The sequence below is a fragment of the Anopheles stephensi genome, chromosome 3, assembly GCF_013141755.1.
Source record: "Anopheles stephensi strain Indian chromosome 3, UCI_ANSTEP_V1.0, whole genome shotgun sequence".
In the NCBI taxonomy this organism is placed as follows: Eukaryota; Metazoa; Arthropoda; class Insecta; order Diptera; family Culicidae; genus Anopheles; species Anopheles stephensi.
In genome coordinates this window covers 67383713-67397680 of record NC_050203.1, presented here as the reverse complement: position 1 = coordinate 67397680, position 13968 = coordinate 67383713, and the positions used below count along the sequence as shown (strand labels likewise).

The window sequence follows — 13968 nt, the reverse complement described above, 5'->3', positions numbered from 1 at the left end:
ACTAAAAAAAAACCGTCCAACTTTTTGGCGGTGTGCGATTGGTTGATCTTCAAGAGACTCCTCTACGAACTTACGCCAGTCAGGTGCCGGAGGATTGAACCAAGACTTATATTCACTGACGGCATAACAGCTATGTCCTTAGCTCAATCTAGCTAATCTTGGCCCTACAGTTGGCGCAGGCTTAGGCACAATTGGCTGATAATTTGTTATTGTTGAAGTCACCATTTCCAACACTTTATATACTGGTTCAATGTCATGAAATGGAGAGAGAGAGGAAGGTTAGACAAATGACGGCGTTTTGGTAGAATAAGTCAGGCATAGCGTCTTGCTAAAAACACACTCGATAATCAAATTCGATCATCTGCAAAGCAATTTTTCGCTTTTGGAACTTATGCATATTCAAGTCATGGTGCACAAAGCGCTACGCAATACGCTCTTGTTCACATACGCAAGACAAATAAGACGCTTGGCGCACATCTGCCCAAACACCGCTTACCTCTGAAAGCTATCGCAGACAGCTTCTAAAACTGATCCACTCGATATAGGTTATATCAATTGTGTAAGCTCCCTATTCCGATTGGGGACTTTTTTATTTGTATTTTTTGTGTGATGTTTACGTAACATATTTCTGCTTGCTGCTTCTTTTTTTTTCGTCCGGCTTCTTAATTTATTCCAACCCAAATGTTGGGAATGGCGATCAGCGCATCATCCGGGAGCAGCGTGCTTGTGACCGTGTTTGTCTCTTCCAGTCTTCCAAGATCGAATCGTAAAACTATTGCGTCGTAAACATTTTGGCAATGGACTTGCTGGCCAGCAGAAACCTGTTCCCCTGGTGAGAATGGGGTTTGTTTTTTTTCCCCCTCTCGAACCAGTCAGTTCTGCCAGCGGGGGGCAATCAAGATGACGCAGGAAAGAATCGCGAGAACCGAGCCGAATCGGCAAGACAACAACATCAAAATAATGTGCAACCAAGAGAGAAAAAAAAACGCCCCAAAACTCCATCACACACCTGCTCCAAAAACTTGCTGCTGCCCAAAAGAAAGCTTATTGACTTCCTTCGTGCTGTTCGTGTTCATTTCTGGAGAGCCAGCCCGGTGCTGGCTGGGAAGAGCTGCCATCGAACGTAAGGAATGGAAGTGTCACAAGCGTGAGGGGGGAATTGTTTTCAAACGCGAATTCTTGACCGGCTTATGCTGGCCGGTTTCACGGACACTGGAAAGAACTGCCAGCACTGCCCCTCATACTCACTCACACACACACTTATTCGTTGGGATAAAAATTGCAAAAAACTTCAACTCATGCTAGCAGAAAGAGAATAATGGTTTTGTGGTGGTGGTTGCCCCGGTGGTGCTGTGCTCAGCCAAACATAACCAACCAACGACCGGTGTGTGTGTGTGTGAGTGTACGTGTTTCGTTAACGAAACGAAACATGCATAAATAATTTCACTCGCTTATCATTTTAGGGCCGGTCCGTTTGGGGTTCCTGGGGGTCGCCATTTACCTACTACCCCCACTTATTCCATCCCCAACTTCACTTGCTTCCCCCCCCCCCACCGGAGGGTTATAATAATGGTTGGACATGGTCCGTTGCTTGCAGTAACCTTCAGCAACTACAAAAAAAATCAACAAACCCATAGTTTGTTTGATAGGGAATATACGATGGACAGTTCGATTTAAATGCATGGACTGAAGTTTGGTCCGGACGGACGGGCTAAGGGTTGCTTGGAGCGAATAAATAAATGTTTACGCTTTGCATTGATCGAGACAACAAACAACTGCGGCGGTTGTGTTTTACGTTTCAATTTTCAATTTTGGAGTGTCTCGCAGTGAGGAAAGACAAAAAGACAATTGGTCCAAGTATAGTATCTGTAGGGTAGTTCCGGTAGGTCCTAATAAACCTTTGGCGCACCTCATCGTAAACATTACGTGGACAACTAGAATGCATCGTAAAGCCATCATCACGCCACTTCGCTACGATCCAGCTCGCTTAAAACTCGTACTTAAGCACACTTCCGTAAAATTATTGCGTCTTAGCTGCGCTCGTGCAAATACGTACAGTCACACACACTCTCACTCAGCTCAGTTGTTTGCTGATAACGCAGCCCGCGTATATTGTAAAAGTGTCTGGTGTTGTTGTTTGGTTTGGCCATTGCGTTGATAAAAAATTGAAACCGAATCCCTTGGATTCTAATTTGCGTCACCATAGAAGGGGGGGGGGGGGGACCGCCACATCAGCTATCGCGCTACCCCACCACCACCACCGCCACGCTCCTATCAAAATGGGGTGGTGATGAGTTCGCGTAACGTGGCTTATCGCCCCGAAGGGACAGTTTGTCTCAGTTTCCGACCGCGTTACCCTTGCGCACGACAATCCGTTGCTTGCTGTGCAAATACTCAAGCGCGAAGGGCGGAGCCGGAGCTGTTGATAATGCAACTGCAAATGTTTGCAGCGCGTCGTCGTCGGTTCTAGATGCAGGGCACTCACGGTACAATAGGGTGCGTGTGGTTAGTCTAGCAGGTGCGAGCTAACGGGGGGTAGAACAACATTCTTCAATTATGTTTAAATTTTAGGATGGGTGAGTTAGTCTCTAAACGCGACTTTATCTCTTCTTATGTATTAAGGTACATTAAGGCTGATTAGTAGCGTATTGTCTATATATAGGTTTGAGTAAATTAATGTGTTGACCCACTACAGAGTTCTACTCGTAAAATATGCCAAAATGGGTAACATTCGGAAGTCGTCCCTTAAGAAGACTAGCTGTCCAAGGAAGGTCTAAGAGACCTCGTCGCCAAAGAAATTTCGTGGTCTATATGTAGATCCTTGGGGCGGTTCAGTGGCAGTGGCGATAACGGCAGTCAGAAATGGCAGGCCAAGACTTTAGAGGTTGTAGTGCAAAGGAAGAAGATATGTAGGCCCTTATTTGCCAAGATTTATCGGATCTCTACCAAGAGATGCTCGATCGTTGAATTGACTGTTTCGTCCCCAAGAACCTTTTCGGGATGTTGTTACCCATGAAGTCCAAACTTAAATTATCCCAAGAGCCTTTCCCATACCAATTCCCACTATCAACCTCTTTTTAATTTTGGATTAGTCGCAAGTCGCAGATTTAAGTCGCTTTAATCGCAGCTTTAATCGCATAATCGCGACTTCAATCCTGAAGACCTGAAGACCTCTTCGATTTTTTGAGACCCAAAGTAAGCAATATTTGTGTGATTATGCTCCTATCATATCTGAAACGATAAACTAAAACTACACTTGTGATTGTTAAAGATAATCATAACGACACCCATCCTACAGACGGCTCCTAAATCTGGGTATTTCCAGTGTCTGAATGTACAATTAACAGCTAATATTGACACTTCTAAGTTTCAAATATAAATATCTCTCCTTCACAGACTACATTAGTTTCAAGTAAGCTATCCAGTAGCTAAAACATTATCCACACTGAGATTTGAACATGTGTTCGGAAACAATCATCCCACCTAGTTCTATTAACAATTTTTCCGCTTTAACCATTCAAAAAGTAAGATCTGTGTGAGACCACGCTCGTTTAAGGTCCCAGTTCACTCTGCAACCTTGTGCAGAATTGTCCCTCCGTCTCGCACCTCGCTATATCAGTAAGAGTCCTATGGCACCGCGTTTTTGTTTTACCTTGCCGTCTCACCGTACCAAACCCTTGAGAGGCTGGTTTGTGTTTGCGCTACCAGCGGCGGCTACACGAGGTGACACGCGGTTGTTTATGCTTACCTTCGCTGCTTACCCTACCCTCGTTCAACGCCAAAAACCTTGCCAATGACGGTTGGTGCCTGTGCGTGCATTTTAGGGCATGCGGTTGTGTGGAGATCGCTCTGTTTCCCTTATCGTTGAGTGAAACAGTTGAAGGTACAGCAGCGTGTCGAGTGTTATCAATACTCTTGAATCGTGCGAAGCGAAAAAAAAGCGTATCTACGCAGCAAGAAATAAGCAAGCATTGCAGCAAGGTAAAGATGTCATCGGGCGTTACGCTGTGCGATCGATCGGCCAGTGGAAACTGGTGGTTCTTCTTCCGAGCCGAGAATGCCCTTTTGGGACCATAACCGTAAAACTCGTACTGCATGAAGTTTTTCTCCGATTTCCCCGAAGCCCATTAAATCCATCGTGTCGTTCTGTGTGCCGTTGCCGAACGGATGACATTTCACCGGAGATTCCATTCGGATGACCTACTGCTGCCAAAAGAACCCCAGAGCGTTGACTTCTTCACGGCACACACACAAAAAAAAAAAAAAACATGGAACGGAAGTCCTGAACGGAGGATTGGTTGTTACCTGACCGTAAAAGGGATTTGTAATTTACATAAGGCGCGCATATATTAATGAAAAACTGTTGGTCGTTCCCGTCCAGCCTTTACCTGTGGAGTGTGTGTGTGTGTGTGTCGTTTTCCAGCTACTTTCCCAAGCTGACCTTTCTGCCGTTATTGCTAGTATTTCATCAAACTGATCCTCCCGGTGTCCGTATGAAGACATTACTCGCCTGGCAAAACACACAAAACAAAACTGCGGTTGTTATGAAGTTTGGTCATATCATCGTCATCGGGCTGCCATTTCTCTTGCCATTAGCAGGCAAGCTGCCTGACTGCTATAAAGTAAAGTTTTTGTGTTTCCGTTTTCACATTTCTCCCAATGGTATGCAATTACTTGAGCTTCGTCGGAGGGGATGCGTTGCGATCGGACACATCACACAGGAGACCGATGCTGACGCTGGTATGGGGAAATAGAAAAACGGTTAACAATTAAAATGTATACGGTTTCCTGCTACCAGACCTTCGTACTACCATCAGCTGGGGTGGTGGAGCAGCTGTAGCTTTTGATGCGTGTCCTGTCGTGTACGTCGTTATGCCATGCTTATATAGCGCAAGCAGTGTGTAATAATGTTACAAACTCACATATTATCATTAACCGTTGTAGCATTTCATTAAGTAAAGGATATTTCCTAACGTCCATAGAGATAGACCTCTAGTTCTATTTGAGTGGTATAGAACTAACAGAAATAAGATGGCGATTAACAACCATGTCGGTAATGTTGGCAACACCGATACTAACAAACGCATCCTATAAACCCTCGTATCCGATCGAACCTTGTCGAACAGGACTTTCGGTGGTATAGCTTGATTCACATCCTGCCGTGCCTGACACAAACACAAATGCACACAGGAACCGGCAGGGGTACCTTCATTCTTTCCTTCCCGAACCGAACCGAAATTGGTTGCCCCTGGGCTCGGTTTTCAATCTACCCAGCAGCAGCAGTTTTTTTTGTTCGCTTCGCCAGCCGTCCGTTAATTACTGGCGCGGCACGACACGACCAATATGCAGCAGCAGCAGCAGCAGCAGCAGCAGTACTCGCCCCTGCATCATGGTACGGTGTCATGCATATGTCCGCGGTTCAATTGAAATGGGGGAATTGAAATGGTCAATTTTTTGGACGGAGGGCGCGCGCATATTTCTTCACGGTTCACTGTGCTCGTGTTTAATTTAGGTTGTGCTCGCTGGGTGTGCGTGTTACACTTTTCAGTTCTCTTTTTTACACGAGTTCCACGAGTTGTGGTGTAGACACAAATCTGGCTCCAAAATGCATTCCAGTCACATTTCTACTTTAAGAAGCCATTTCTGTGTTGGCCGACAACGCACAATTCCCAGCGCATGCCAGTTTTCTTTCGAATCACGATTCCGTAGTTGTAGGCGTGTGAACAACGCAATGCAACGCGCGTACACACACGGACGGCGGGAAAGCCTTGGACAACCTTAAACGATTCGATGCCTTTTTTTCTCTGTTCGTTTCCTTTCGTTTTATTCCCGCGGGAGAGTGCCACTTTCGCCCATCGGGACGACGCAGGGACAGGACGCTGGAAAACGCTGGGCTTCACAGGCTGTGGGAACCATGGTAAAAATCCTTCCCATCGTATGGCCGGTAAGGGTAGCGTGGCTTCTTCGTCACAGCGGTGTTATAGATTTTTAACGGAACAGAATGCTGCGTGATGGAGAGATGTTGAATAGATCTTGCGTTATTTAATTTGTCTGTAGTTTTCTGTTTATTTAATAGGTTGCTTTATATTTAATATGTCTCCGTTTAAAACTAAGACACCTTTTATGTCATATTGCCTTTGCTAAGCATAACCTCCTTTTTCCAATGTGTCCCATCCATTGGGCCCATCCATTACTTCCAGCGATGATTTATTAAATGCACGCCGGCGATGCATTTCACGCCTCGCGTCTGTTACTGCCACAAAACTTGTGACTCGTGAACCTTCAACCAGGGTTCTTCTTGAGCGCGCCTCATTGTTGACTCGTAAAGTTTCAGCCGGCGTGTTATCGTGTCGACTTCGATTGAGAATGGAATTGCGGTCGCGCGAAGCTTACATTGATGTGTGATTGCATCATCACACATGCCCTGCCAAGAAACTGCCGAAGATGTTGAAGGTTGTCTCGATCGGAGATTAATTGTTTGGCGGTGCGACTATCCTGTAGCCTAGTCGCCCGTGAATAATTGACTGTGGAATGGACAATTCATACTGCTTTTTCTTGCTGCTTTGCTGGATCTGTTGTCCATTCGAAACCTTTCGTAATTAACGACCATCATTTAGAGAAGCGTTACATAGGAACTTCGTCGTATCAGACGTTTTGAGTACGCCATTTTATATCATACAAAGGAGCCTATAGAACACTTTCGTTCCCCGTACACATTTCCAGCCATTTTATTTATATTCTAAAACGGTGCTTTACACGATAAGCGGTTACAACCGAGGGAACTCTTATTTTAAGCAACCCTCCCGACAGGGGTGTCTCTGCTGTGCGCCGTTGCATACGATCGTATGCGGGCCCTTCACATCCTTGACGGGTTTAGGAAAAAAGCCGTTGAATGGAAAGGTTTCCGTGGGGTGCGCATGAACGTTTGCTGCGAACCGACTACGAAGAGAGGGTGCATAGAAATAGATGTGGCCTGCACACCCTGCCGAACGTTATATCGACAGTGCGCGACCGTTGTGTAGAGAGATCCTTGTCGAATGTCCGCCGGATGTCCTGTCCTGGATTGGGTGGGTGCCTTCTGTTGGTCCGTTAGGGGTGAGCAGAGTCTCTACCATTATACACCCTCATAAATTCGATGTCCCTCTCGTCGTCGTCGTCGTCGGTGTGCACGATTGTGTACTTGATTGATTGGACCGTTCCAGTGCTAGAATGATAGATATATGTTGAGCAGCAGCTGCATGAGCTGTGTGGTGCATCCGAACACACAACGTTGATAAGTCCGTGCTCGTGCTGTTTTTGGCAAATAATTAGCGGATAGGAGCAGTGCGTTTGCCTGGATCTCGTCCCTGTTTTTGATGAGGGAACACAGACTGAAATCTGTTTTGTTCCAAAGGTCTGAGGGTCTTCGTTTTTGAACGATTCCCTAGAGAAGGGAATCATTAGCTGCTTAGGAGCTGGCCAAGGGTTTAGGCAGTTCACACGCAGCGATATCGATAGAAGTACCGGGGAATAAGGGGTGAACATGTGCCACCAAAGGGTGGCAACGTGAATTGTTGCCAACTGTTGGTGTGTGCATTAATAATGGTATGGTGTGATTAAGGTTCGCATTAAACCTCACATCTACTTCAACGTCAACTTTAGGAATAGGAAAAGGATCTGAATATTATAATCTATTGCGTCTTTTCTAACAGTTTTGAATGATAGCGTAAAGGGAAAAGCGTAAGTAACGTTGTTAATTCTGAATATTAATGGTTTTCTCTTGCTTTATGGAACTCTATCCATAAATAGAAATTCTCAAATCCACCACCGGGAAAAGTAATGGACACCATTTTTCCAACGCCAGGGTGTGACCTTGGCCGCCAAAAGCTTGGACGCCGGTGGAGTGGAGCAAAAGCCATTAAAATTGTTCTCCTGCTCGGCGAAGCGACACTATTGCCTACCACTACTACTGCTACTCGGCCATCACTTAGGAAAATGGGGGCTAAGAAGCGCTCCCGCTGGGAACTCTGCCACTTCTCTGCCTCATGTAAAACTCTCCCATTGGAACACGACGTAATAGAAAATCACTTCCAGTTTACTTCAGCGTTCCATGGCCGCTGCCAGCCTAAGAGCAAACCATAAATTAGACAACGAACAACGAACCATCAACACCGTGGTTCTTCGCACAAGCCCTACACACAATCCATCGTTCTCGGCTATAACCCGAAGTTAAGGAAGAGTGAGAACCTTCGTCTTAAGCGCTTGTAGCATTCTATTCGATTTTCCTGGGGAACAGGGCGGTGTGAGTGATTGCCCGGGCACGGCACGACATTCGGAAAGCTTCAATTTCTGTGGGTGTACAGAGAGAGAGAGAGAGAGAGAGAGAGAGAGAGTTTAGAGTACAATTCTACAACCACCAGCCGCTGTTCTGGAAAACGGTTCTATACAAGCTTTCCTTCCGTTAAAAGGAGTGGGTTCGTTTGGTTCTTTCCTATTTTCCTTCGTTTGGCTCGTAAATCGTACCAAACTTCCCCGGTTGAAAAGGCTTCGACATGAAGGTGTGAACATGTGAAAAAGCCTTTGGCAGTAATAGTAAAATCTTTGGGGAAGTACCGAAGTAGTAATAAATCGGTGGTGTTCTTCATGATGGGGAAAAGCGTGTACGCAAATGCTCTGCCACGGGGGAATGGGTCGACCCTGCTTGATGTGATCGCTCGTCGTAAACGTCCCCATGGCTCTAAACCTATGCGCGCTTCACTAGCCACACGGTGTTATGGGTTAAAGCTTCGAAACGTATCGCGAAGCCACCGGACCGAGGTTTCGGCATTTTGTACCCCTAAAGTACCGCACCCATCTATTGACTACTAGGCGCCTATTGCGTCTTCGTTGGCCTTAGAGTGAGCGGGCTCCCCCCCCCCTCACCGGGCGGCGTCGTGGGCAGTCAACCATTATCCGCCCACCAGACGATGTGGATGAATCATCCGAAAATCCGAGAGAGGCCTTTTCGTCGATAGGCTTTGTGTTGTGAGGTGTGTGTGTGTGTGCGTAAGCCTTTTTTTGAGCCTCGTTCGTAACTTGAAGTCATCAGTGTAGCTGCTTGGTGGTGATCCTGATCTGCCTTGATCTTAGCTTCGTTCCACCAAGGAAGTGTGAACGACGAGTGCGCTTCCACGAATGCACGATGAATCTGCACGACGGCGACCACGATGACGGTGGTGAGTCATCGGTTGAAGTTTCGCAATCACCGCTGAGCTGTGTTTTATTTTTGCCCCTCTCCGGTTTGGAAAGGTGATCCTACCGGCGGTCAAGTAGAAGGGGCGCAAGTGATCCGTGCGAATGACGTTGGTTGGACGGAAGCAAACAACCGGGTGAGCGGAGGTTATATGATCTTCGTTTTAGTAATAGCATAACCGGTTTTAAAACGCCGTCAATTAGCATTTGTGACATTTAAAGCGGACGAAAAATCGTGTTAAAAAGCGCCAAGACAATTATTAAACGAAGAATAAAGTTTCTTAAATTGAACCGATCCAGTCCAAAGTGCCTCTTGCCTTAGTACTGTAGGCATATAAATTACGCTAATAAAACCGACCCTATTGCTTTCTTAATGCGTTACGAGCGGCAAGTCTTGATCGGAAGACTGCATCGATTTGCATACGGTCAACTACACCCTACCCGTCTCCGATCGATGGCCTGCTCCGATGCTGCTGACGCTGATAATCTTCAGCGGCGCGCGATCTTGCTTCGGGAAGAAGCAAAGCCCCCGCAGTAAGAAAACAATGCATTCGTTAAACTATTCAACCCAGAAATGGGTAAAAAATCATGACGAGAGAAGGAGGAAGTGTGTAACTACCACCCCGCTTCCCCCCCCCCCCCCATACAGCCAGCCATGTCGTGAGCATTTTCTTGTTCCCACCACTACACTGCGCGCCGTACCAGGAAGGAAGGGCCGGCTACCCTGTCCTCGAGAGATGGCAGGCCCAAATGACAGGAAACTCGTAATGGTCATTAAAGTAAATATGTTAAGCAAACACACACGTACTCATGTGCTGCTCGCTTACTGCGGCCGTCTGTAACCACCGCCAACTTTGACAGCAAAAACCCTGCCTGAGCGAAGAACCATTTCTCCGGAACGCGGAACGATGCTGCCGGTTTGTCCGGTACCGTTGGCGGCGGTGCACTTTTCTTTGGTGGGTTGGAGTGCCGGTTAAGTGTGGCGCAAAGTCTGTCGATTCGATCGATTTGGGGAGGTGGAAAGGAAGTGACTGCTGGAAAAGCTTAAGCCACTACAAAAGCACAATGGAGGAAGAGTGTGTGCGAGCGAAGCAAAGATGCTGCTAGGGCACTGCTGTGGTTGCGGGTGGTTGAATTTGTCTTACCTAAAATGGTACCGAGATGCACAAAAAATTGCCACTTTCTTTTCTCTCCCAACACGCACACACACACACACACACTGATTTCGCCTGTGAATGGTGTAAGCTCTCGGCCAATGTTCGCTTTAGTGGCGGCGCTACGAACGACGCGACAACTTCGTCACGGTCGCCTGAACCCCGTTGTTGGTTAAGCAAAATAGCAAGCAAATTAAACATATAACCCTCCACTTCGGGCACCTCGGGTGCAAGGGAAAGGGATTAATTCAGGGTTCGAAAGGGTGGTAAGTATGGTGTGGGAAAGAGGAGATCCGGCGAGATCACGAGATCGGTGTTTGTTGTTTGTTGCTGGATCTCCCCGAGGTTGGTGTTATTTATGAAACACAGCAGCTCATTTGCATGGTCGTGCAAATTAGTTTGGAGACCGGAGATTCACTTCGGACCGATTCTTCGAACCTTCATCATCGTTTTTTTTTTCGTCCGCCCTAAGTAGAATCTGAAGGGTCTCCAGCCAGCCAGCCAGCCAGTCAGCCGGCGATTGCCTCTCGATCTCGGTCTCGGTAACTGTTTGTTATTCAACAGAAACCATGGATTTGTTTTGAACATTTCTTGATGATGGTGGCACAGTCTGATCTCTCTCACACTCTCGCCCGAAGTTTGTTGGACCAAAAGCGTGTCCAGAAATAAACTATCTCACAGGCCCAAGACTCCACAGAAAATGTTAAGCAGCCCCAAAAAATTAATAGAAAATCTCTTTTTTATCTCCATTCGTTCGCGGTTCGGGGTGTTACCTTCACAGTTTCTCCAATTAGACCATATAAGGCACTTCTGCTGTGTGCGGCGAAAGGATACCACCGCGGTGCTGTGGGTAATGGAGAGAAATGGTTGTGTCTGTGTGTGTGAAAACCACCAACCGTCTCTAGTGAACGGCCAGGAGTGATTGATTTCATATCCGCGTGAAAGGAGGATTTGGTGTGTGTGCTCTTTTTTTCGCAGGTTCGATACCCTTTTTACCACAGCTCTTGGATGACATCATCCGTGGTCGGAGCGTGTCCTGCTTTGGATGTTTATCTTTTTGTGTAATTTCTTTTTGCTTCTTTTTCTTTTTCCTCTTTTGTTAAACCCTGTATACTTTTTGGTGTTTTTACTTAAGTTGTTTCGTGTTTTTAGTTTATTCTCATATTTTACTTATTTTTTTTTACGTTTGTTTTTTCATTGTTTTATTTCATTCGCAAACCTTCTTTATCTTTTACAAACTTTCCCATTTTCACTCATTTAAGTTACTTTTTTACTTGTTATAGGTATTTTTCTTAGTTTTTTCGTAGTTAGTTTTTGAAGTTTTTCTTATTTTTTTCGCACACTTATGTTTTTCGTTTGTTATTTATTGTACTTATTTTTTTTGTTTTAGTTTTTTGTTTCATTTTTTTTTTGGCTTTTATACGTGTCTTAAATCTTTTTTATGTTTTATTCCCTTTTTGCACATAGTTACGTTCGTTAGTTAGTTTGATTGCTTGTTTTCTATTTTTCTTTAACTTTCCCTTGTTTTTTTTTCACTAATATTGTGCTACGTTCTCTATGAAATATTTTACTCTAATGAGTATTTTGTTGAATTTACGAACCCGAAACCTGTCTAAGAATACTTAAACAAAAACACACATACACACAAAATTGTGTAAATGTCACTTGTTAATTGACCTTTTTTTGTTCGTCGTCGTGCTTCCCTGCCTGTCGCCTGTTACTATTCTTGCGCTAACGAATGTCATTTATGCGAACAGATGTAAACAGATTCGTCAGCCTGATCAATTGTATATGCTTTCCAACTACTGTGCGCGAGGTCACCGTGAATGTTAATTGCTCCGTGGCTGGACGAAAGAATTAACAGGTTTCGGGTGGCAGCCCCATGGAAAACATATTTTTAGCTTTATTAAATGATTCGATACGCATGATTCGGCGAGCAAAGCAAGCAGGGTTTGTTTTGTCTGGTGCTAAAGTACACGGAGCAGCGTTGTGTGAGCGTGTGTCTGGAGGTTCGACAAATTCAATTTTGTATGGTTGGTGAGATAGTGATTGGAGGAGGAGGAGACCTTGCCAGATCCATCGCTTCTTGTGCGAGTGTTTCAGGTCTTCTTTGGATTAATAAATTTGTAGAAGAATCACGTTAGTGTATAATATTTTCGATTGAACATAAAATAAATGTATTAAACATTTATCTTTATTTCCCAATTGCAGATATTAATCCTTCGAGACCTCTCGTCCCAATCGAAACTCTTATTCGTAAAAACAAAAACCCTGGTAAGCAAAACTTTGCCACTTCGATTTGATATAAATCGCTTCCTGATACAGCTATAACGACGTTACCATCCTACGTCCCGTAAAAATCCTCAAAATAAGAAAGATTCACAACATCCGATAGAAAAAAAAACAAAGAGAGACACCAAAATGAAGGACCGGCACATAACGGGAAGGTTTCATTTTTCTTACTTGCTTTGACTAACTTTATCATGCTGGCTGGCTGGCCCTGATACGAATCCTGCACCAGTGTGATGCCAGCGAGATATGTATGCGACAGAGACACAGAGACCCGAAGAAAACGACACAGCAGACGGATGGACCGGGGCTGCTGCTAGCATGTCTGTGCCGTCGAAATCAATCAACTTCCTCAATCAAGCGAGCAATTTCCTCGTCGACGATGCTGCTGGGGTGTCGCCCAACAAGAAGCGAGCGCTTCACAACCACCAGCACACACACACAGACACATTTTTGACGCTCTCAGCCATTTTATGCTGCACGACGGCGCACATATGCTGCTGCTTTTGAGGTCGCAGTTCGACTCGACATGCCGTCAAGTATTTCAAGTATTCAATTTTCTCTTTAAAACCGCTTGATACTATTGGAAGGAATGATTATGAGGAAGTGTTTCATTATAAGTAGACGTTTAAATGCTTTTCTAGCCTTTCCGTGGTCTTGCTTAAGCACCAGAATGCACCACCAGCATATGATATCCAAACCCGCAAGGGGATGGGGCATAAAACTTAATTGTTTCTTTGTTGGCTTTCCTTGGCCTGTCCGCGCCATTGCTCGCGTCTTATCAAAAGTGCTAAAACAAAAAAACGCACAGTTGAAAATGTAAACCGCGTCACTATCGTGTTCCCTGCCGGTCGTTTTTGCATTTGCTTTCTCCCGGCATGGTGTATTTTCACTATCACAACTATTTTGTACTCGAGCCGTAGCGCTAGCACCTTCGCTCACGCTCGGTACGCTTGGTCGATACGAAACGTCATGGCATGGCGCTGTTGTCTTATCAATGACACACTATGATAAGGAGTTGCGGAAATGCCGCGAGGGTGCAGGATTTTTAATGTTTTCCATTGCCCGCTAGTGCCGCTGTCTCTCGTGCTGTTGTTACTAAGTAGAAAACCATTTCGTCGTCACCATCGTTTTGGACGACCCCATCCCGCTGGTTGGTTGGTTGGAAAGCTTCGATGATGTGGTTTTGTGTTCCACAATAGTCAAGTTCTGTTCGGACAATTGGCTACGGCACGCGGGGGGTGCGGTGCCACATTATTAGCACAATAAAGGAAACATAATCTCACTCGATCGTGCCCGGGTCGCTCGGTATTTA

The 13968-nt window shown here is 45.5% G+C and overlaps 1 protein-coding gene across 3 annotated transcripts in view; it reads left to right on the top strand.

Annotated features, from left to right (window-relative positions):
* The window catches only part of LOC118511782 (inositol-pentakisphosphate 2-kinase), a 97904-nt gene that overhangs the window by 22730 nt on the left and 61206 nt on the right, over positions 1-13968 (top strand). For 2 of the 3 annotated variants that reach the window (XM_036055292.1, XM_036055299.1), the window contains exon 2: positions 12576-12638. The exons of the other annotated variant lie outside the window; for it this stretch is intronic. The gene's annotated coding sequence lies outside the window, so the exon portion shown is untranslated. The remainder of the gene's footprint in view (positions 1-12575; positions 12639-13968) is intronic. 3 annotated transcript variants of the gene reach the window in all.